Raw genomic sequence first — 21,153 nt, forward strand, 5'->3', positions numbered from 1 at the left:
TCCGACGATAACTTTTGATCCGCCCGTCAGATCGTCGCGATTCTTATATTGATTCGGGGGTACTCGGGAAGATCCATCGCGCGATGACAGCCCTGGCGGTCATCTGGCTTCCCGACATGCTCGGATCGTCCATCCGGTGTCATCTAGCAGGATTTTTTCGCACTTTCATTTAAACGGACTTCGTACGACAATGCGAGTGAAAACTCTTTATTACTTTGACAATGGAGAGGCATGCTGGGTGCGATCATACCAGCACAAATGCACTGGATCCCATCAGAACTCCGAAGTTAAGCGTGCTTGGGCGAGAGTAGTACTAGGATGGGTGACCTCCTGGGAAGTCCTCGTGTTGCACCCCTGTCACTTTTTTCGGCTATCTACCACTTTTTTCGAACAATCTTTCGGTTCTGGAACATCGATGCGAACTGAAACGCACGTTTAGTGCGTCGCCTCCTACGTTTCGGTTCGGATCTTTTTATTTTCTTCCGGATGGTGAATTCAAAGACGTCCGGTCTTTATTATGGCGGGGTGATAGTGTCGTTTGATTCGATAAACGGAATTCGTTCTGACATTTCATTTGCAGTCAAATTATAGCGGGGGTTTGTTTAGATTCACTGACGTACAGGCTATAGCGGATGAGTGTACTAGTGGATGCGAGTCATGAATCCGGTCGGAAGGTGTTTACTGGCCGTGAGCTACCCTTGGTGCACAAATATCGTTCCGACGATAACTTTTGATCCGCCCGTCAGATCGTGGCGATTCTTATATTGATTCGGGGGTACTCGGGAAGATTAATCGCGCGATGACAGCCCTGGCGGTCATCCGGCTTCCCGACATGCTCGGATCGTCCATCCGGTGTCATCTAGCAGGATTTTTTCGCACTTTCATTTAAACGGACTTCGTACGACAATGCGAGTGGAAACTCTTTATTACTTTGACAATGGAAAGGCATGCTGGGTGCGATCATACCAGCACAAATGCACTGGATCCCATCAGAACTCCGAAGTTAAGCGTGCTTGGGCGAGACTAGTACTAGGATGGGTGACCTCCTGGGAAGTCCTCGTGTTGCACCCCTGTCACTTTTTTCGGCTATCTACCACTTTTTTCGAATAATCTTTCGGTTCTGGAACATCGATGCGAACTGAAACGCACGTTTAGTGCGACGCCTCCTACGTTTCGGTTCGGATCTTTTTATTTTCTTCCGGATGGTGAATTCAAATACGTCCGGTCTTTATTATGGCGGGGTGATAGTGTCGTTTGATTCGATAAACGGAATTCGTTCTGACATTTCATTTGCGGTCAAAATATAGCGGGGGTTTGTTTAGATTCAGTGACGCACAGGCTATAGCGGATGAGTGTACTAGTGGATGCGAGTCATGAATCCGGTCGGAAGGTGTTTACTGGCCGTGAGCTACCCTTGGTGCACAAATATCGTTCCGACGATAACTTTTGATCCGCCCGTCAGATCGTGGCGATTCTTATATTGATTCGGGGGTACTCGGGAAGATTCATCGCGCGATGACAGCCCTGGCGGTCATCCGGCTTCCCGACATGCTCGGATCGTCCATCCGGTGTCATCTAGCAGGATTTTTTCGCACTTTAATTTAAACGGACTTCGTACGACAATGCGAGTGGAAACTCTTTATTACTTTGACAATGGAGAGGCATGCTGGGTGCGATCATACCAGCACAAATGCACTGGATCCCATCAGAACTCCGAAGTTAAGCGTGCTTGGGCGAGAGTAGTACTAGGATGGGTGACCACCTGGCAAGTCCTCGTGTTGCACCCCTGTCACTTTTTTCGGCTATCTACCACTTTTTTCGAACAATCTTTCGGTTCTGGAACATCGATGCGAACTGAAACGCACGTTTAGTGCGTCGCCTCCTACGTTTCGGTTCGGATCTTTTTATTTTCTTCCGGATGGTGAATTCAAAGACGTCCGGTCTTTATTATGGCGGGGTGATAGTGTCGTTTGATTCGATAAACGGAATTCGTTCTGACATTTCATTTGCAGTCAAATTATAGCGGGGGTTTGTTTAGATTCAGTGACGTACAGGCTATAGCGGATGAGTGTACTAGTGGATGCGAGTCATGAATCCGGTCGGAAGGTGTTTACTGGCCGTGAGCTACCCTTGGTGCACAAATATCGTTCCGACGATAACTTTTGATCCGCCCGTCAGATCGTAGCGATTCTTATATTGATTCGGGGGTACTCGGGAAGATTAATCGCGCGATGACAGCCCTGGCGGTCATCCGGCTTCCCGACATGCTCGGATCGTCCATCCGGTGTCATCTAGCAGGATTTTTTCGCACTTTCATTTAAACGGACTTCGTACGACAATGCGAGTGGAAACTCTTTATTACTTTGACAATGGAAAGGCATGCTGGGTGCGATCATACCAGCACAAATGCACTGGATCCCATCAGAACTCCGAAGTTAAGCGTGCTTGGGCGAGAGTAGTACTAGGATGGGTGACCTCCTGAGAAGTCCTCGTGTTGCACCCCTGTCACTTTTTTCGGCTATCTACCACTTTTTTCGAACAATCTTTCGGTTCTGGAACATCGATGCGAACTGAAACGCACGTTTAGTGCGACGCCTCCTACGTTTCGGTTCGGATCTTTTTATTTTCTTCCGGATGGTGAATTCAAAGACGTCCGGTCTTTATTATGGCGGGGTGATAGTGTCGTTTGATTCGATAAACGGAATTCGTTCTGACATTTCATTTGCGGTCAAATTATAGCGGGGGTTTGTTTAGATTCAGTGACGTATAGGCTATAGCGGATGAGTGTACTAGTGGATGCGAGTCATGAATCCGGTCGGAAGGTGTTTACTGGCCGTGAGCTACCCTTGGTGCACAAATATCGTTCCGACGATAACTTTTGATCCGCCCGTCAGATCGTCGTGATTCTTATATTGATTCGGGGGTACTCGGGAAGATCCATCGCGCGATGACAGCCCTGGCGGTCATCCGGCTTCCCGACATGCTCGGATCGTCCATCCGGTGTCATCTAGCAGGATTTTTTCGCACTTTCATTTAAACGGACTTCGTACGACAATGCGAGTGGAAACTCTTTATTACTTTGACAATGGAGTGGCATGCTGGGTGCGATCATACCAGCACAAATGCACTGGATCCCATCAGAACTCCGAAGTTAAGCGTGCTTGGGCGAGAGTAGTACTAGGATGGGTGACCTCCTGGGAAGTCCTCGTGTTGCACCCCTGTCACTTTTTTCGGCTATCTACCACTTTTTTCGAACAATCTTTCGGTTCTGGAACATCGATGCGAACTGAAACGCACGTTTAGTGCGTCGCCTCCTACGTTTCGGTTCGGATCTTTTTATTTTCTTCCGGATGGTGAATTCAAAGACGTCCGGTCTTTATTATGGCGGGGTGATAGTGTCGTTTGATTCGATAAACGGAATTCGTTCTGACATTTCATTTGCAGTCAAATTATAGCGGGGGTTTGTTTAGATTCAGTGACGTACAGGCTATAGCGGATGAGTGTACTAGTGGATGCGAGTCATGAATCCGGTCGGAAGGTGTTTACTGGCCGTGAGCTACCCTTCGTGCACAAATATCGTTCCGACGATAACTTTTGATCCGCCCGTCAGATCGTAGCGATTCTTATATTGATTCGGGGGTACTCGGGAAGATTAATCGCGCGATGACAGCCCTGGCGGTCATCCGGCTTCCCGACATGCTCGGATCGTCCATCCGGTGTCATCTAGCAGGATTTTTTCGCACTTTCATTTAAACGGACTTCGTACGACAATGCGAGTGGAAACTCTTTATTACTTTGACAATGGAAAGGCATGCTGGGTGCGATCATACCAGCACAAATGCACTGGATCCCATCAGAACTCCGAAGTTAAGCGTGCTTGGGCGAGAGTAGTACTAGGATGGGTGACCTCCTGGGAAGTCCTCGTGTTGCACCCCTGTCACTTTTTTCGGCTATCTACCACTTTTTTCGAACAATCTTTCGGTTCTGGAACATCGATGCGAACTGAAACGCACGTTTAGTGCGACGCCTCCTACGTTTCGGTTCGGATCTTTTTATTTTCTTCCGGATGGTGAATTCAAAGACGTCCGGTCTTTATTATGGCGGGGTGATAGTGTCGTTTGATTCGATAAACGGAATTCGTTCTGACATTTCATTTGCGGTCAAATTATAGCGGGGGTTTGTTTAGATTCAGTGACGTACAGGCTATAGCGGATGAGTGTACTAGTGGATGCGAGTCATGAATCCGGTCGGAAGATGTTTACTGGCCGTGAGCTACCCTTGGTGCACAAATATCGTTCCGACGATAACTTTTGATCCGCCCGTCAGATCGTGGCGATTCTTATATTGATTCGGGGGTACTCGGGAAGATTCATCGCGCGATGACAGCCCTGGCGGTCATCCGGCTTCCAGACATGCTCGGATCGTCCATCCGGTGTCATCTAGCAGGATTTTTTCGCACTTTCATTTAAACGGACTTCGTACGACAATGCGAGTGGAAACGCTTTATTACTTTGACAATGGAGAGGCATGCTGGGTGCGATCATACCAGCACAAATGCACTGGATCCCATCAGAACTCCGAAGTTAAGCGTGCTTGGGCGAGAGTAGTACTAGGATGGGTGACCTCCTGGGAAGTCCTCGTGTTGCACCCCTGTCACTTTTTTCGGCTATCTACCACTTTTTTCGAACAATCTTTCGGTTCTGGAACATCGATGCGAACTGAAACGCACGTTTAGTGCGTCGCCTCCTACGTTTCGGTTCGGATCTTTTTATTTTCTTCCGGATGGTGAATTCAAAGACGTCCGGTCTTTATTATGGCGAGGTGATAGTGTCGTTTGATTCGATAAACGGAATTCGTTCTGACATTTCATTTGCGGTCAAATTATAGCGGGGGTTTGTTTAGATTCAGTGACGTACAGGCTATAGCGGATGAGTGTACTAGTGGATGCGAGTCATGAATCCGGTCGGAAGGTGTTTACTGGCCGTGAGCTACCCTTGGTGCACAAATATCGTTCCGACGATAACTTTTGATCCGCCCGTCAGATCGTGGCGATTCTTATATTGATTCGGGGGTACTCGGGAAGATCCATCGCGCGATGACAGCCATGGCAGTCATCCGGCTTCCCGACATGCTCGGATCGTCCATCCGGTGTCATCTAGCAGGATTTTTTCGCACTTTCATTTAAACGGACTTCGTACGACAATGCGAGTGGAAACTCTTTATTACTTTGACAATGGAGAGGCATGCTGGGTGCGATCATACCAGCACAAATGCACTGGATCCCATCAGAACTCCGAAGTTAAGCGTGCTTGGGCGAGAGTAGTACTAGGATGGGTGACCTCCTGGGAAGTCCTCGTGTTGCACCCCTGTCACTTTTTTCGGCTATCTACCACTTTTTTCGAACAATCTTTCGGTTCTGGAACATCGATGCGAACTGAAACGCACGTTTAGTGCGTCGCCTCCTACGTTTCGGTTCGGATCTTTTTATTTTCTTCCGGATGGTGAATTCAAAGACGTCCGGTCTTTATTATGGCGGGGTGATAGTGTCGTTTGATTCGATAAACGGAATTCGTTCTGACATTTCATTTGCAGTCAAATTATAGCGGGGGTTTGTTTAGATTCACTGACGTACAGGCTATAGCGGATGAGTGTACTAGTGGATGCGAGTCATGAATCCGGTCGGAAGGTGTTTACTGGCCGTGAGCTACCCTTGGTGCACAAATATCGTTCCGACGATAACTTTTGATCCGCCCGTCAGATCGTGGCGATTCTTATATTGATTCGGGGGTACTCGGGAAGATTAATCGCGCGATGACAGCCCTGGCGGTCATCCGGCTTCCCGACATGCTCGGATCGTCCATCCGGTGTCATCTAGCAGGATTTTTTCGCACTTTCATTTAAACGGACTTCGTACGACAATGCGAGTGGAAACTCTTTATTACTTTGACAATGGAGTGGCATGCTGGGTGCGATCATACCAGCACAAATGCACTGGATCCCATCAGAACTCCGAAGTTAAGCGTGCTTAGGCGAGAGTAGTACTAGGATGGGTGACCTCCTGGGAAGTCCTCGTGTTGCACCCCTGTCACTTTTTTCGGCTATCTACCACTTTTTTCGAACAATCTTTCGGTTCTGGAACATCGATGCGAACTGAAACGCACGTTTAGTGCGTTGCCTCCTACGTTTCGGTTCGGATCTTTTTATTTTCTTCCGGATGGTGAATTCAAAGACGTCCGGTCTTTATTATGGCGGGGTGATAGTGTCGTTTGATTCGATAAACGGAATTCGTTCTGACATTTCATTTGCAGTCAAATTATAGCGGGGGTTTGTTTAGATTCAGTGACGTACAGGCTATAGCGGATGAGTGTACTAGTGGATGCGAGTCATGAATCCGGTCGGAAGGTGTTTACTGGCCGTGAGCTACCCTTGGTGCACAAATATCGTTCCGACGATAACTTTTGATCCGCCCGTCAGATCGTAGCGATTCTTATATTGATTCGGGGGTACTCGGGAAGATTAATCGCGCGATGACAGCCTTGGCGGTCATCCGGCTTCCCGACATGCTCGGATCGTCCATCCGGTGTCATCTAGCAGGATTTTTTCGCACTTTCATTTAAACGGACTTCGTACGACAATGCGAGTGGAAACTCTTTATTACTTTGACAATGGAAAGGCATGCTGGGTGCGATCATACCAGCACAAATGCACTGGATCCCATCAGAACTCCGAAGTTAAGCGTGCTTGGGCGAGAGTAGTACTAGGATGGGTGACCTCCTGGGAAGTCCTCGTGTTGCACCCCTGTCACTTTTTTCGGCTATCTACCACTTTTTTCGAACAATCTTTCGGTTCTGGAACATCGATGCGAACTGAAACGCACGTTTAGTGCGACGCCTCCTACGTTTCGGTTCGGATCTTTTTATTTTCTTCCGGATGGTGAATTCAAAGACGTCCGGTCTTTATTATGGCGGGGTGATAGTGTCGTTTGATTCGATAAACGGAATTCGTTCTGACATTTCATTTGCGGTCAAATTATAGCGGGGGTTTGTTTAGATTCAGTGACGTACAGGCTATAGCGGATGAGTGTACTAGTGGATGCGAGTCATGAATCCGGTCGGAAGATGTTTACTGGCCGTGAGCTACCCTTGGTGCACAAATATCGTTCCGACGATAACTTTTGATCCGCCCGTCAGATCGTGGCGATTCTTATATTGATTCGGGGGTACTCGGGAAGATTCATCGCGCGATGACAGCCCTGGCGGTCATCCGGCTTCCAGACATGCTCGGATCGTCCATCCGGTGTCATCTAGCAGGATTTTTTCGCACTTTCATTTAAACGGACTTCGTACGACAATGCGAGTGGAAACGCTTTATTACTTTGACAATGTAGAGGCATGCTGGGTGCGATCATACCAGCACAAATGCACTGGATCCCATCAGAACTCCGAAGTTAAGCGTGCTTGGGCGAGAGTAGTACTAGGATGGGTGACCTCCTGGGAAGTCCTCGTGTTGCACCCCTGTCACTTTTTTCGGCTATCTACCACTTTTTTCGAACAATCTTTCGGTTCTGGAACATCGATGCGAACTGAAACGCACGTTTAGTGCGTCGCCTCTTACGTTTCGGTTCGGATCTTTTTATTTTCTTCCGGATGGTGAATTCAAAGACGTCCGGTCTTCATTATGGCGAGGTGATAGTGTCGTTTGATTCGATAAACGGAATTCGTTCTGACATTTCATTTGCGGTCAAATTATAGCGGGGGTTTGTTTAGATTCAGTGACGTACAGGCTATAGCGGATGAGTGTACTAGTGGATGCGAGTCATGAATCCGGTCGGAAGGTGTTTACTGGCCGTGAGCTACCCTTGGTGCACAAATATCGTTCCGACGATAATTTTTGATCCGCCCGTCAGATCGTGGCGATTCTTATATTGATTCGGGGGTACTCGGGAAGATCCATCGCGCGATGACAGCCATGGCAGTCATCCGGCTTCCCGACATGCTCGGATCGTCCATCCGGTGTCATCTAGCAGGATTTTTTCGCACTTTCATTTAAACGGACTTCGTACGACAATGCGAGTGGAAACTCTTTATTACTTTGACAATGGAGAGGCATGCTGGGTGCGATCATACCAGCACAAATGCACTGGATCCCATCAGAACTCCGAAGTTAAGCGTGCTTGGGCGAGAGTAGTACTAGGATGGGTGACCTCCTGGGAAGTCCTCGTGTTGCACCCCTGTCACTTTTTTCGGCTATCTACCACTTTTTTCGAACAATCTTTCGGTTCTGGAACATCGATGCGAACTGAAACGCACGTTTAGTGCGTCGCCTCCTACGTTTCGGTTCGGATCTTTTTATTTTCTTCCGGATGGTGAATTCAAAGACGTCCGGTCTTTATTATGGCGGGGTGATAGTGTCGTTTGATTCGATAAACGGAATTCGTTCTGACATTTCATTTGCAGTCAAATTATAGCGGGGGTTTGTTTAGATTCACTGACGTACAGGCTATAGCGGATGAGTGTACTAGTGGATGCGAGTCATGAATCCGGTCGGAAGGTGTTTACTGGCCGTGAGCTACCCTTGGTGCACAAATATCGTTCCGACGATAACTTTTGATCCGCCCGTCAGATCGTAGCGATTCTTATATTGATTCGGGGGTACTCGGGAAGATTAATCGCGCGATGACAGCCCTGGCGGTCATCCGGCTTCCCGACATGCTCGGATCGTCCATCCGGTGTCATCTAGCAGGATTTTTTCGCACTTTCATTTAAACGGACTTCGTACGACAATGCGAGTGGAAACTCTTTATTACTTTGACAATGGAAAGGCATGCTGGGTGCGATCATACCAGCACAAATGCACTGGATCCCATCAGAACTCCGAAGTTAAGCGTGCTTGGGCGAGAGTAGTACTAGGATGGGTGACCTCCTGGGAAGTCCTCGTGTTGCACCCCTGTCACTTTTTTCGGCTATCTACCACTTTTTTCGAACAATCTTTCGGTTCTGGAACATCGATGCGAACTGAAACGCTCGTTTAGTGCGACGCCTCCTACGTTTCGGTTCGGATCTTTTTATTTTCTTCCGGATGGTGAATTCAAAGACGTCCGGTCTTTATTATGGCGGGGTGATAGTGTCGTTTGATTCGATAAACGGAATTCGTTCTGACATTTCATTTGCGGTCAAATTATAGCGGGGGTTTGTTTAGATTCAGTGACGTACAGGCTATAGCGGATGAGTGTACTAGTGGATGCGAGTCATGAATCCGGTCGGAAGATGTTTACTGGCCGTGAGCTACCCTTGGTGCACAAATATCGTTCCGACGATAACTTTTGATCCGCCCGTCAGATCGTGGCGATTCTTATATTGATTCGGGGGTACTCGGGAAGATTCATCGCGCGATGACAGCCCTGGCGGTCATCCGGCTTCCAGACATGCTCGGATCGTCCATCCGGTGTCATCTAGCAGGATTTTTTCGCACTTTCATTTAAACGGACTTCGTACGACAATGCGAGTGGAAACGCTTTATTACTTTGACAATGTAGAGGCATGCTGGGTGCGATCATACCAGCACAAATGCACTGGATCCCATCAGAACTCCGAAGTTAGCGTGCTTGGGCGAGAGTAGTACTAGGATGGGTGACCTCCTGGGAAGTCCTCGTGTTGCACCCCTGTCACTTTTTTCGGCTATCTACCACTTTTTTCGAACAATCTTTCGGTTCTGGAACATCGATGCGAACTGAAACGCACGTTTAGTGCGTCGCCTCTTACGTTTCGGTTCGGATCTTTTTATTTTCTTCCGGATGGTGAATTCAAAGACGTCCGGTCTTTATTATGGCGAGGTGATAGTGTCGTTTGATTCGATAAACGTAATTCGTTCTGACATTTCATTTGCGGTCAAATTATAGCGGGGGTTTGTTTAGATTCAGTGACGTACAGGCTATAGCGGATGAGTGTACTAGTGGATGCGAGTCATGAATCCGGTCGGAAGGTGTTTACTGGCCGTGAGCTACCCTTGGTGCACAAATATCGTTCCGACGATAATTTTTGATCCGCCCGTCAGATCGTGGCGATTCTTATATTGATTCGGGGGTACTCGGGAAGATCCATCACGCGATGACAGCCATGGCAGTCATCCGGCTTCCCGACATGCTCGGATCGTCCATCCGGTGTCATCTAGCAGGATTTTTTCGCACTTTCATTTAAACGGACTTCGTACGACAATGCGAGTGGAAACTCTTTATTACTTTGACAATGGAGAGGCATGCTGGGTGCGATCATACCAGCACAAATGCACTGGATCCCATCAGAACTCCGAAGTTAAGCGTGCTTGGGCGAGAGTAGTACTAGGATGGGTGACCTCCTGGGAAGTCCTCGTGTTGCACCCCTGTCACTTTTTTCGGCTATCTACCACTTTTTTCGAACAATCTTTCGGTTCTGGAACATCGATGCGAACTGAAACGCACGTTTAGTGCGTCGCCTCCTACGTTTCGGTTCGGATCTTTTTATTTTCTTCCGGATGGTGAATTCAAAGACGTCCGGTCTTTATTATGGCGGGGTGATAGTGTCGTTTGATTCGATAAACGGAATTCGTTCTGACATTTCATTTGCAGTCAAATTATAGCGGGGGTTTGTTTAGATTCACTGACGTACAGGCTATAGCGGATGAGTGTACTAGTGGATGCGAGTCATGAATCCGGTCGGAAGGTGTTTACTGGCCGTGAGCTACCCTTGGTGCACAAATATCGTTCCGACGATAACTTTTGATCCGCCCGTCAGATCGTGGCGATTCTTATATTGATTCGGGGGTACTCGGGAAGATTAATCGCGCGATGACAGCCCTGGCGGTCATCCGGCTTCCCGACATGCTCGGATCGTCCATCCGGTGTCATCTAGCAGGATTTTTTCGCACTTTCATTTAAACGGACTTCGTACGACAATGCGAGTGGAAACTCTTTATTACTTTGACAATGGAAAGGCATGCTGGGTGCGATCATACCAGCACAAATGCACTGGATCCCATCAGAACTCCGAAGTTAAGCGTGCTTGGGCGAGACTAGTACTAGGATGGGTGACCTCCTGGGAAGTCCTCGTGTTGCACCCCTGTCACTTTTTTCGGCTATCTACCACTTTTTTCGAATAATCTTTCGGTTCTGGAACATCGATGCGAACTGAAACGCACGTTTAGTGCGACGCCTCCTACGTTTCGGTTCGGATCTTTTTATTTTCTTCCGGATGGTGATTTCAAATACGTCCGGTCTTTATTATGGCGGGGTGATAGTGTCGTTTGATTCGATAAACGGAATTCGTTCTGACATTTCATTTGCGGTCAAATTATAGCGGGGGTTTGTTTAGATTCAGTGACGCACAGGCTATAGCGGATGAGTGTACTAGTGGATGCGAGTCATGAATCCGGTCGGAAGGTGTTTACTGGCCGTGAGCTACCCTTGGTGCACAAATATCGTTCCGACGATAACTTTTGATCCGCCCGTTAGATCGTGGCGATTCTTATATTGATTCGGGGGTACTCGGGAAGATTCATCGCGCGATGACAGCCTTGGCGGTCATCCGGCTTCCCGACATGCTCGGATCGTCCATCCGGTGTCATCTAGCAGGATTTTTTCGCACTTTCATTTAAACGGACTTCGTACGACAATGCGAGTGGAAACTCTTTATTACTTTGACAATGGAGAGGCATGCTGGGTGCGATCATACCAGCACAAATGCACTGGATCCCATCAGAACTCCGAAGTTAAGCGTGCTTGGGCGAGAGTAGTACTAGGATGGGTGACCTCCTGGGAAGTCCTCGTGTTGCACCCCTGTCACTTTTTTCGGCTATCTACCACTTTTTTCGAACAATCTTTCGGTTCTGGAACATCGATGCGAACTGAAACGCACGTTTAGTGCGTCGCCTCCTACGTTTCGGTTCGGATCTTTTTATTTTCTTCCGGATGGTGAATTCAAAGACGTCCGGTCTTTATTATGGCGGGGTGATAGTGTCGTTTGATTCGATAAACGGAATTCGTTCTGACATTTCATTTGCGGTCAAATTATAGCGGGGGTTTGTTTAGATTCAGTAACGTACAGGCTATAGCGGATGAGTGTACTAGTGGATGCGAGTCATGAATCCGGTCGGAAGGTGTTTACTGGCCGTGAGCTACCCTTGGTGCACAAATATCGTTCCGACGATAACTTTTGATCCGCCCGTCAGATCGTGGCGATTCTTATATTGATTCGGGGGTACTCGGGAAGATTCATCGCGCGATGACAGCCCTAGCGGTCATCCGGCTTCCAGACATGCTCGGATCGTCCATCCGGTGTCATCTAGCAGGATTTTTTCGCACTTTCATTTAAACGGACTTCGTACGACAATGCGAGTGGAAACTCTTTATTACTTTGACAATGGAGAGGCATGCTGGGTGCGATCATACCAGCACAAATGCACTGGATCCCATCAGAACTCCGAAGTTAAGCGTGCTTGGGCGAGAGTAGTACTAGGATGGGTGACCACCTGGGAAGTCCTCGTGTTGCACCCCTGTCACTTTTTTCGGCTATCTACCACTTTTTTCGAACAATCTTTCGGTTCTGGAACATCGATGCGAACTGAAACGCACGTTTAGTGCGTCGCCTCCTACGTTTCGGTTCGGATCTTTTTATTTTCTTCCGGATGGTGAATTCAAAGACGTCCGGTCTTTATTATGGCGGGGTGATAGTGTCGTTTTATTCGATAAACGGAATTCGTTCTGACATTTCATTTGCAGTCAAATTATAGCGGGGGTTTGTTTAGATTCAGTGACGTACAGGCTATAGCGGATGAGTGTACTAGTGGATGCGAGTCATGAATCCGGTCGGAAGGTGTTTACTGGCCGTGAGCTACCCTTGGTGCACAAATATCGTTCCGACGATAACTTTTGATCCGCCCGTCAGATCGTAGCGATTCTTATATTGATTCGGGGGTACTCGGGAAGATTAATCGCGCGATGACAGCCCTGGCGGTCATCCGGCTTCCCGACATGCTCGGATCGTCCATCCGGTGTCATCTAGCAGGATTTTTTCGCACTTTCATTTAAACGGACTTCGTACGACAATGCGAGTGGAAACTCTTTATTACTTTGACAATGGAAAGGCATGCTGGGTGCGATCATACCAGCACAAATGCACTGGATCCCATCAGAACTCCGAAGTTAAGCGTGCTTGGGCGAGAGTAGTACTAGGATGGGTGACCTCCTGAGAAGTCCTCGTGTTGCACCCCTGTCACTTTTTTCGGCTATCTACCACTTTTTTCGAACAATCTTTCGGTTCTGGAACATCGATGCGAACTGAAACGCACGTTTAGTGCGACGCCTCCTACGTTTCGGTTCGGATCTTTTTATTTTCTTCCGGATGGTGAATTCAAAGACGTCCGGTCTTTATTATGGCGGGGTGATAGTGTTGTTTGATTCGATAAACGGAATTCGTTCTGACATTTCATTTGCGGTCAAATTATAGCGGGGGTTTGTTTAGATTCAGTGACGTATAGGCTATAGCGGATGAGTGTACTAGTGGATGCGAGTCATGAATCCGGTCGGAAGGTGTTTACTGGCCGTGAGCTACCCTTGGTGCACAAATATCGTTCCGACGATAACTTTTGATCCGCCCGTCAGATCGTGGCGATTCTTATATTGATTCGGGGGTACTCGGGAAGATTCATCGCGCGATGACAGCCTTGGCGGTCATCCGGCTTCCAGACATGCTCGGATCGTCCATCCGGTGTCATCTAGCAGGATTTTTTCGCACTTTCATTTAAACGGACTTCGTACGACAATGCGAGTGGAAACTCTTTATTACTTTGACAATGGAGAGGCATGCTGGGTGCGATCATACCAGCACAAATGCACTGGATCCCATCAGAACTCCGAAGTTAAGCGCGCTTGGGCGAGAGTAGTACTAGGATGGGTGACCTCCTGGGAAGTCCTCGTGTTGCACCCCTGTCACTTTTTTCGGCTATCTACCACTTTTTTCGAACAATCTTTCGGTTCTGGAACATCGATGCGAACTGAAACGCACGTTTAGTGCGTCGCCTCCTACGTTTCGGTTCGGATCTTTTTATTTTCTTCCGGATGGTGAATTCAAAGACGTCCGGTCTTTATTATGGCGAGGTGATAGTGTCGTTTGATTCGATAAACGGAATTCGTTCTGACATTTCATTTGCGGTCAAATTATAGCGGGGGTTTGTTTAGATTCAGTGACGTACAGGCTATAGCGGATGAGTGTACTAGTGGATGCGAGTCATGAATCCGGTCGGAAGGTGTTTACTGGCCGTGAGCTACCCTTGGTGCACAAATATCGTTCCGACGATAACTTTTGATCCGCCCGTCAGATCGTCGCGATTCTTATATTGATTCGGGGGTACTCGGGAAGATCCATCGCGCGATGACAGCCCTGGCGGTCATCTGGCTTCCCGACATGCTCGGATCGTCCATCCGGTGTCATCTAGCAGGATTTTTTCGCACTTTCATTTAAACGGACTTCGTACGACAATGCGAGTGAAAACTCTTTATTACTTTGACAATGGAGAGGCATGCTGGGTGCGATCATACCAGCACAAATGCACTGGATCCCATCAGAACTCCGAAGTTAAGCGTGCTTGGGCGAGAGTAGTACTAGGATGGGTGACCTCCTGGGAAGTCCTCGTGTTGCACCCCTGTCACTTTTTTCGGCTATCTACCACTTTTTTCGAACAATCTTTCGGTTCTGGAACATCGATGCGAACTGAAACGCACGTTTAGTGCGTCGCCTCCTACGTTTCGGTTCGGATCTTTTTATTTTCTTCCGGATGGTGAATTCAAAGACGTCCGGTCTTTATTATGGCGGGGTGATAGTGTCGTTTGATTCGATAAACGGAATTCGTTCTGACATTTCATTTGCAGTCAAATTATAGCGGGGGTTTGTTTAGATTCACTGACGTACAGGCTATAGCGGATGAGTGTACTAGTGGATGCGAGTCATGAATCCGGTCGGAAGGTGTTTACTGGCCGTGAGCTACCCTTGGTGCACAAATATCGTTCCGACGATAACTTTTGATCCGCCCGTCAGATCGTGGCGATTCTTATATTGATTCGGGGGTACTCGGGAAGATTAATCGCGCGATGACAGCCCTGGCGGTCATCCGGCTTCCCGACATGCTCGGATCGTCCATCCGGTGTCATCTAGCAGGATTTTTTCGCACTTTCATTTAAACGGACTTCGTACGACAATGCGAGTGGAAACTCTTTATTACTTTGACAATGGAAAGGCATGCTGGGTGCGATCATACCAGCACAAATGCACTGGATCCCATCAGAACTCCGAAGTTAAGCGTGCTTGGGCGAGACTAGTACTAGGATGGGTGACCTCCTGGGAAGTCCTCGTGTTGCACCCCTGTCACTTTTTTCGGCTATCTACCACTTTTTTCGAATAATCTTTCGGTTCTGGAACATCGATGCGAACTGAAACGCACGTTTAGTGCGACGCCTCCTACGTTTCGGTTCGGATCTTTTTATTTTCTTCCGGATGGTGAATTCAAATACGTCCGGTCTTTATTATGGCGGGGTGATAGTGTCGTTTGATTCGATAAACGGAATTCGTTCTGACATTTCATTTGCGGTCAAAATATAGCGGGGGTTTGTTTAGATTCAGTGACGCACAGGCTATAGCGGATGAGTGTACTAGTGGATGCGAGTCATGAATCCGGTCGGAAGGTGTTTACTGGCCGTGAGCTACCCTTGGTGCACAAATATCGTTCCGACGATAACTTTTGATCCGCCCGTCAGATCGTGGCGATTCTTATATTGATTCGGGGGTACTCGGGAAGATTCATCGCGCGATGACAGCCCTGGCGGTCATCCGGCTTCCCGACATGCTCGGATCGTCCATCCGGTGTCATCTAGCAGGATTTTTTCGCACTTTCATTTAAACGGACTTCGTACGACAATGCGAGTGGAAACTCTTTATTACTTTGACAATGGAGAGGCATGCTGGGTGCGATCATACCAGCACAAATGCACTGGATCCCATCAGAACTCCGAAGTTAAGCGTGCTTGGGCGAGAGTAGTACTAGGATGGGTGACCTCCTGGGAAGTCCTCGTGTTGCACCCCTGTCACTTTTTTCGGCTATCTACCACTTTTTTCGAACAATCTTTCGGTTCTGGAACATCGATGCGAACTGAAACGCACGTTTAGTGCGTCGCCTCCTACGTTTCGGTTCGGATCTTTTTATTTTCTTCCGGATGGTGAATTCAAAGACGTCCGGTCTTTATTATGGCGGGCTGATAGTGTCGTTTGATTCGATAAACGGAATTCGTTCTGACATTTCATTTGCGGTCAAATTATAGCGGGGGTTTGTTTAGATTCAGTGACGTACAGGCTATAGCGGATGAGTGTACTAGTGGATGCGAGTCATGAATCCGGTCGGAAGGTGTTTACTGGCCGTGAGCTACCCTTGGTGCACAAATATCGTTCCGACGATAACTTTTGATCCGCCCGTCAGATCGTGGCGATTCTTATATTGATTCGGGGGTACTCGGGAAGATTCATCGCGCGATGACAGCCCTGGCGGTCATTCGGCTTCCAGACATGCTCGGATCGTCCATCCGGTGTCATCTAGCAGGATTTTTTCGCACTTTCATTTAAACGGACTTCGTACGACAATGCGAGTGGAAACTCTTTATTACTTTGACAATGGAGAGGCATGCTGGGTGCGATCATACCAGCACAAATGCACTGGATCCCATCAGAACTCCGAAGTTAAGCGTGCTTGGGCGAGAGTAGTACTAGGATGGGTGACCTCCTGGGAAGTCCTCGTGTTGCACCCCTGTCACTTTTTTCGGCTATCTACCACTTTTTTCGAACAATCTTTCGGTTCTGGAACATCGATGCGAACTGAAACGCACGTTTAGTGCGTCGCCTCCTACGTTTCGGTTCGGATCTTTTTATTTTCTTCCGGATGGTGAATTCAAAGACGTCCGGTCTTTATTATGGCGGGGTGATAGTGTCGTTTGATTCGATAAACGGAATTCGTTCTGACATTTCATTTGCGGTCAAATTATAGCGGGGGTTTGTTTAGATTCAGTGACGTACAGGCTATAGCGGATGAGTGTACTAGTGGATGCGAGTCATGAATCCGGTCGGAAGGTGTTTACTGGCCGTGAGCTACCCTTGGTGCACAAATATCGTTCCGACGATAACTTTTGATCCGCCCGTCAGATCGTAGCGATTCTTATATTGATTCGGGGGTACTCGGGAAGATTAATCGCGCGATGACAGCCCTGGTGGTCATCCGGCTTCCCGACATGCTCGGATCGTCCATCCGGTGTCATCTAGCAGGATTTTTTCGCACTTTCATTTAAACGGACTTCGTACGACAATGCGAGTGGAAACTCTTTATTACTTTGACAATGGAAAGGCATGCTGGGTGCGATCATACCAGCACAAATGCACTGGATCCCATCAGAACTCCGAAGTTAAGCGTGCTTGGGCGAGAGTAGTACTAGGATGGGTGACCTCCTGGGAAGTCCTCGTGTTGCACCCCTGTCACTTTTTTCAGCTATCTACCACTTTTTTCGAACAATCTTTCGGTTCTGGAACATCGATGCGAACTGAAACGCACGTTTAGTGCGTCGCCTCCTACGTTTCGGTTCGGATCTTTTTATTTTCTTCCGGATGGTGAATTCAAAGACGTCCGGTCTTTATTATGGCGAGGTGATAGTGTCGTTTGATTCGATAAACGGAATTCGTTCTGACATTTCATTTGCGGTCAAATTATAGCGGGGGTTTGTTTAGATTCAGTGACGTACAGGCTATAGCGGATGAGTGTACTAGTGGATGCGAGTCATGAATCCGTTCGGAAGGTGTTTACTGGCCGTGAGCTACCCTTGGTGCACAAATATCGTTCCGACGATAACTTTTGATCCGCCCGTCAGATCGTCGCGATTCTTATATTGATTCGGGGGTACTCGGGAAGATTCATCGCGCGATGACAGCCTTTGCGGTCATCCGGCTTCCCGACATGCTCGGATCGTCCATCCGGTGTCATCTAGCAGGATTTTTTCGCACTTTCATTTAAACGGACTTCGTACGACAATGCGAGTGGAAACTCTTTATTACTTTGACAATGGAGAGGCATGCTGGGTGCGATCATACCAGCACAAATGCACTGGATCCCATCAGAACTCCGAAGTTAAGCGTGCTTGGGCGAGAGTAGTACTAGGATGGGTGACCTCCTGGGAAGTCCTCGTGTTGCACCCCTGTCACTTTTTTCGGCTATCTACCACTTTTTTCGAACAATCTTTCGGTTCTGGAACATCGATGCGAACTGAAACGCACGTTTAGTGCGTCGCCTCCTACGTTTCGGTTCGGATCTTTTTATTTTCTTCCGGATGGTGAATTCAAAGACGTCCGGTCTTTATTATGGCGGGGTGATAGTGTCGTTTGATTCGATAAACGGAATTCGTTCTGACATTTCATTTGCGGTCAAATTATAGCGGGGGTTTGTTTAGATTCAGTAACATACAGGCTATAGCGGATGAGTGTACTAGTGGATGCGAGTCATGAATCCGGTCGGAAGGTGTTTACTGGCCGTGAGCTACCCTTGGTGCACAAATATCGTTCCGACGATAACTTTTGATCCGCCCGTCAGATCGTGGCGATTCTTATATTGATTCGGGGGTACTCGGGAAGATTCATCGCGCGATGACAGCCCTGGCGGTCATCCGGCTTCCAGACATGCTCGGATCGTCCATCCGGTGTCATCTAGCAGGATTTTTTCGCACTTTCATTTAAACGGACTTCGTACGACAATGCGAGTGGAAACTCTTTATTACTTTGACAACTGAGAGGCATGCTGGGTGCGATCATACCAGCACAAATGCACTGGATCCCATCAGAACTCCGAAGTTAAGCGTGCTTGGGCGAGAGTAGTACTAGGATGGGTGACCTCCTGGGAAGTCCTCGTGTTGCACCCCTGTCACTTTTTTCGGCTATCTACCACTTTTTTCGAACAATCTTTCGGTTCTGGAACATCGATGCGAACTGAAACGCACGTTTAGTGCGTCGCCTCCTACGTTTCGGTTCGGATCTTTTTATTTTCTTCCGGATGGTGAATTCAAAGACGTCCGGTCTTTATTATGGCGGGGTGATAGTGTCGTTTGATTCGATAAACGGAATTCGTTCTGACATTTCATTTGCGGTCAAATTATAGCGGGGGTTTGTTTAGATTCAGTGACGTACAGGCTATAGCGGATGAGTGTACTAGTGGATGCGAGTCATGAATCCGGTCGGAAGGTGTTTACTGGCCGTGAGCTACCCTTGGTGCACAAATATCGTTCCGACGATAACTTTTGATCCGCCCGTCAGATCGTGGCAATTCTTATATTGATTCGGGGGTACTCGGGAAGATCCATCGCGCGATGACAGCCCTGGCGGTCATCCGGCTTCCCGACATGCTCGGATCGTCCATCCGGTGTCATCTAGCAGGATTTTTTCGCACTTTCATTTAAACGGACTTCGTACGACAATGCGAGTGGAAACTCTTTATTACTTTGACAATGGAGAGGCATGCTGGGTGCGATCATACCAGCACAAATGCACTGGATCCCATCAGAACTCCGAAGTTAAGCGTGCTTGGGCGAGAGTAGTACTAGGATGGGTGACCACCTGGCAAGTCCTCGTGTTGCACCCCTGTCACTTTTTTCGGCTATCTACCACTTTTTTCGAACAATCTTTCGGTTCTGGAACATCGATGCGAACTGAAACGCACGTTTAGTGCGTCGCCTCCTACGTTTCGGTTCGGATCTTTTTATTTTCTTCCGGATGGTGAATTCAAAGACGTCCGGTCTTTATTATGGCGGGGTGATAGTGTCGTTTGATTCGATAAACGGAATTCGTTCTGACATTTCATTTGCGGTCAAATTATAGCGGGGGTTTGTTTAGATTCAGTGACGTACAGGCTATAGCGGATGAGTGTACTAGTGGATGCGAGTCATGAATCCGGTCGGAAGGTGTTTACTGGCCGTGAGCTACCCTTGGTGCACAAATATCGTTCCGACGATAACTTTTGATCCGCCCGTCAGATCGTAGCGATTCTTATATTGATTCGGGGGTACTCGGGAAGATTAATCGCGCGATGACAGCCCTGGTGGTCATCCGGCTTCCCGACATGCTCGGATCGTCCATCCGGTGTCATCTAGCAGGATTTTTTCGCACTTTCATTTAAACGGACTTCGTACGACAATGCGAGTGGAAACTCTTTATTACTTTGACAATGGAAAGGCATGCTGGGTGCGATCATACCAGCACAAATGCACTGGATCCCATCAGAACTCCGAAGTTAAGCGTGCTTGGGCGAGAGTAGTACTAGGATGGGTGACCTCCTGGGAAGTCCTCGTGTTGCACCCCTGTCACTTTTTTCAGCTATCTACCACTTTTTTCGAACAATCTTTCGGTTCTGGAACATCGATGCGAACTGAAACGCACGTTTAGTGCGTCGCCTCCTACGTTTCGGTTCGGATCTTTTTATTTTCTTCCGGATGGTGAATTCAAAGACGTCCGGTCTTTATTATGGCGAGGTGATAGTGTCGTTTGATTCGATAAACGGAATTCGTTCTGACATTTCATTTGCGGTCAAATTATAGCGGGGGTTTGTTTAGATTCAGTGACGTACAGGCTATAGCGGATGAGTGTACTAGTGGATGCGAGTCATGAATCCGTTCGGAAGGTGTTTACTGGCCGTGAGCTACCCTTGGTGCACAAATATCGTTCCGACGATAACTTTTGATCCGCCCGTCAGATCGTCGCGATTCTTATATTGATTCGGGGGTACTCGGGAAGATTCATCGCGCGATGACAGCCTTTGCGGTCATCCGGCTTCCCGACATGCTCGGATCGTCCATCCGGTGTCATCTAGCAGGATTTTTTCGCACTTTCATTTAAACGGACTTCGTACGACAATGCGAGTGGAAACTCTTTATTACTTTGACAATGGAGAGGCATGCTGGGTGCGATCATACCAGCACAAATGCACTGGATCCCATCAGAACTCCGAAGTTAAGCGTGCTTGGGCGAGAGTAGTACTAGGATGGGTGACCTCCTGGGAAGTCCTCGTGTTGCACCCCTGTCACTTTTTTCGGCTATCTACCACTTTTTTCGA

General features: G+C 48.1%; 30 non-coding genes across 30 annotated transcripts; all 30 read left to right on the forward strand.

The window, feature by feature from the left end:
- The first annotated feature begins 236 nt into the window (after positions 1 to 236).
- On the forward strand, positions 237 to 355 carry LOC143871389 (5S ribosomal RNA). The gene has a single exon (XR_013246158.1). It is a non-coding gene; the product is annotated as a 5S ribosomal RNA (ribosomal RNA).
- Positions 356 to 952: 597 nt separating this feature from the next.
- On the forward strand, positions 953 to 1,071 carry LOC143873146 (5S ribosomal RNA). Its single transcript, XR_013247869.1, has one exon. It is a non-coding gene; the product is annotated as a 5S ribosomal RNA (ribosomal RNA).
- A 597-nt stretch (positions 1,072 to 1,668) lies between these two features.
- Positions 1,669 to 1,787, forward strand: LOC143874494 (5S ribosomal RNA). Its single transcript, XR_013249172.1, has one exon. It is a non-coding gene; the product is annotated as a 5S ribosomal RNA (ribosomal RNA).
- A 597-nt stretch (positions 1,788 to 2,384) lies between these two features.
- LOC143873034 (5S ribosomal RNA) lies at positions 2,385 to 2,503 on the forward strand. The gene has a single exon (XR_013247758.1). It is a non-coding gene; the product is annotated as a 5S ribosomal RNA (ribosomal RNA).
- A 597-nt stretch (positions 2,504 to 3,100) lies between these two features.
- On the forward strand, positions 3,101 to 3,219 carry LOC143871390 (5S ribosomal RNA). Its single transcript, XR_013246159.1, has one exon. It is a non-coding gene; the product is annotated as a 5S ribosomal RNA (ribosomal RNA).
- A 597-nt stretch (positions 3,220 to 3,816) lies between these two features.
- LOC143871391 (5S ribosomal RNA) lies at positions 3,817 to 3,935 on the forward strand. The gene has a single exon (XR_013246160.1). It is a non-coding gene; the product is annotated as a 5S ribosomal RNA (ribosomal RNA).
- Positions 3,936 to 4,532: 597 nt separating this feature from the next.
- On the forward strand, positions 4,533 to 4,651 carry LOC143871392 (5S ribosomal RNA). Its single transcript, XR_013246161.1, has one exon. It is a non-coding gene; the product is annotated as a 5S ribosomal RNA (ribosomal RNA).
- Positions 4,652 to 5,248: 597 nt separating this feature from the next.
- On the forward strand, positions 5,249 to 5,367 carry LOC143871393 (5S ribosomal RNA). Its single transcript, XR_013246162.1, has one exon. It is a non-coding gene; the product is annotated as a 5S ribosomal RNA (ribosomal RNA).
- A 597-nt stretch (positions 5,368 to 5,964) lies between these two features.
- LOC143873944 (5S ribosomal RNA) lies at positions 5,965 to 6,083 on the forward strand. The gene has a single exon (XR_013248638.1). It is a non-coding gene; the product is annotated as a 5S ribosomal RNA (ribosomal RNA).
- A 597-nt stretch (positions 6,084 to 6,680) lies between these two features.
- Positions 6,681 to 6,799, forward strand: LOC143871394 (5S ribosomal RNA). The gene has a single exon (XR_013246163.1). It is a non-coding gene; the product is annotated as a 5S ribosomal RNA (ribosomal RNA).
- A 597-nt stretch (positions 6,800 to 7,396) lies between these two features.
- Positions 7,397 to 7,515, forward strand: LOC143871395 (5S ribosomal RNA). Its single transcript, XR_013246164.1, has one exon. It is a non-coding gene; the product is annotated as a 5S ribosomal RNA (ribosomal RNA).
- Positions 7,516 to 8,112: 597 nt separating this feature from the next.
- Positions 8,113 to 8,231, forward strand: LOC143871396 (5S ribosomal RNA). The gene has a single exon (XR_013246165.1). It is a non-coding gene; the product is annotated as a 5S ribosomal RNA (ribosomal RNA).
- Positions 8,232 to 8,828: 597 nt separating this feature from the next.
- On the forward strand, positions 8,829 to 8,947 carry LOC143871399 (5S ribosomal RNA). The gene has a single exon (XR_013246167.1). It is a non-coding gene; the product is annotated as a 5S ribosomal RNA (ribosomal RNA).
- A 597-nt stretch (positions 8,948 to 9,544) lies between these two features.
- Positions 9,545 to 9,662, forward strand: LOC143874831 (5S ribosomal RNA). The gene has a single exon (XR_013249499.1). It is a non-coding gene; the product is annotated as a 5S ribosomal RNA (ribosomal RNA).
- Positions 9,663 to 10,259: 597 nt separating this feature from the next.
- LOC143871400 (5S ribosomal RNA) lies at positions 10,260 to 10,378 on the forward strand. The gene has a single exon (XR_013246168.1). It is a non-coding gene; the product is annotated as a 5S ribosomal RNA (ribosomal RNA).
- A 597-nt stretch (positions 10,379 to 10,975) lies between these two features.
- LOC143873147 (5S ribosomal RNA) lies at positions 10,976 to 11,094 on the forward strand. The gene has a single exon (XR_013247870.1). It is a non-coding gene; the product is annotated as a 5S ribosomal RNA (ribosomal RNA).
- A 597-nt stretch (positions 11,095 to 11,691) lies between these two features.
- On the forward strand, positions 11,692 to 11,810 carry LOC143871401 (5S ribosomal RNA). The gene has a single exon (XR_013246169.1). It is a non-coding gene; the product is annotated as a 5S ribosomal RNA (ribosomal RNA).
- Positions 11,811 to 12,407: 597 nt separating this feature from the next.
- LOC143872886 (5S ribosomal RNA) lies at positions 12,408 to 12,526 on the forward strand. Its single transcript, XR_013247613.1, has one exon. It is a non-coding gene; the product is annotated as a 5S ribosomal RNA (ribosomal RNA).
- Positions 12,527 to 13,123: 597 nt separating this feature from the next.
- On the forward strand, positions 13,124 to 13,242 carry LOC143873036 (5S ribosomal RNA). The gene has a single exon (XR_013247760.1). It is a non-coding gene; the product is annotated as a 5S ribosomal RNA (ribosomal RNA).
- A 597-nt stretch (positions 13,243 to 13,839) lies between these two features.
- Positions 13,840 to 13,958, forward strand: LOC143873691 (5S ribosomal RNA). The gene has a single exon (XR_013248393.1). It is a non-coding gene; the product is annotated as a 5S ribosomal RNA (ribosomal RNA).
- A 597-nt stretch (positions 13,959 to 14,555) lies between these two features.
- LOC143871402 (5S ribosomal RNA) lies at positions 14,556 to 14,674 on the forward strand. The gene has a single exon (XR_013246170.1). It is a non-coding gene; the product is annotated as a 5S ribosomal RNA (ribosomal RNA).
- A 597-nt stretch (positions 14,675 to 15,271) lies between these two features.
- On the forward strand, positions 15,272 to 15,390 carry LOC143873149 (5S ribosomal RNA). The gene has a single exon (XR_013247871.1). It is a non-coding gene; the product is annotated as a 5S ribosomal RNA (ribosomal RNA).
- Positions 15,391 to 15,987: 597 nt separating this feature from the next.
- LOC143871403 (5S ribosomal RNA) lies at positions 15,988 to 16,106 on the forward strand. Its single transcript, XR_013246171.1, has one exon. It is a non-coding gene; the product is annotated as a 5S ribosomal RNA (ribosomal RNA).
- A 597-nt stretch (positions 16,107 to 16,703) lies between these two features.
- On the forward strand, positions 16,704 to 16,822 carry LOC143871405 (5S ribosomal RNA). The gene has a single exon (XR_013246173.1). It is a non-coding gene; the product is annotated as a 5S ribosomal RNA (ribosomal RNA).
- A 597-nt stretch (positions 16,823 to 17,419) lies between these two features.
- LOC143871406 (5S ribosomal RNA) lies at positions 17,420 to 17,538 on the forward strand. Its single transcript, XR_013246174.1, has one exon. It is a non-coding gene; the product is annotated as a 5S ribosomal RNA (ribosomal RNA).
- A 597-nt stretch (positions 17,539 to 18,135) lies between these two features.
- Positions 18,136 to 18,254, forward strand: LOC143871407 (5S ribosomal RNA). Its single transcript, XR_013246175.1, has one exon. It is a non-coding gene; the product is annotated as a 5S ribosomal RNA (ribosomal RNA).
- Positions 18,255 to 18,851: 597 nt separating this feature from the next.
- On the forward strand, positions 18,852 to 18,970 carry LOC143871408 (5S ribosomal RNA). Its single transcript, XR_013246176.1, has one exon. It is a non-coding gene; the product is annotated as a 5S ribosomal RNA (ribosomal RNA).
- Positions 18,971 to 19,567: 597 nt separating this feature from the next.
- On the forward strand, positions 19,568 to 19,686 carry LOC143874495 (5S ribosomal RNA). Its single transcript, XR_013249173.1, has one exon. It is a non-coding gene; the product is annotated as a 5S ribosomal RNA (ribosomal RNA).
- Positions 19,687 to 20,283: 597 nt separating this feature from the next.
- Positions 20,284 to 20,402, forward strand: LOC143871409 (5S ribosomal RNA). The gene has a single exon (XR_013246177.1). It is a non-coding gene; the product is annotated as a 5S ribosomal RNA (ribosomal RNA).
- A 597-nt stretch (positions 20,403 to 20,999) lies between these two features.
- Positions 21,000 to 21,118, forward strand: LOC143871411 (5S ribosomal RNA). Its single transcript, XR_013246179.1, has one exon. It is a non-coding gene; the product is annotated as a 5S ribosomal RNA (ribosomal RNA).
- Positions 21,119 to 21,153: the final 35 nt, after the last annotated feature.

Source organism: Tasmannia lanceolata, unplaced genomic scaffold (assembly GCF_043159265.1).
Source record: "Tasmannia lanceolata isolate RefF3 unplaced genomic scaffold, GAP_Taslan_0.1 ptg000003l, whole genome shotgun sequence".
NCBI lineage: Eukaryota > Viridiplantae > Streptophyta > Magnoliopsida > Canellales > Winteraceae > Tasmannia > Tasmannia lanceolata.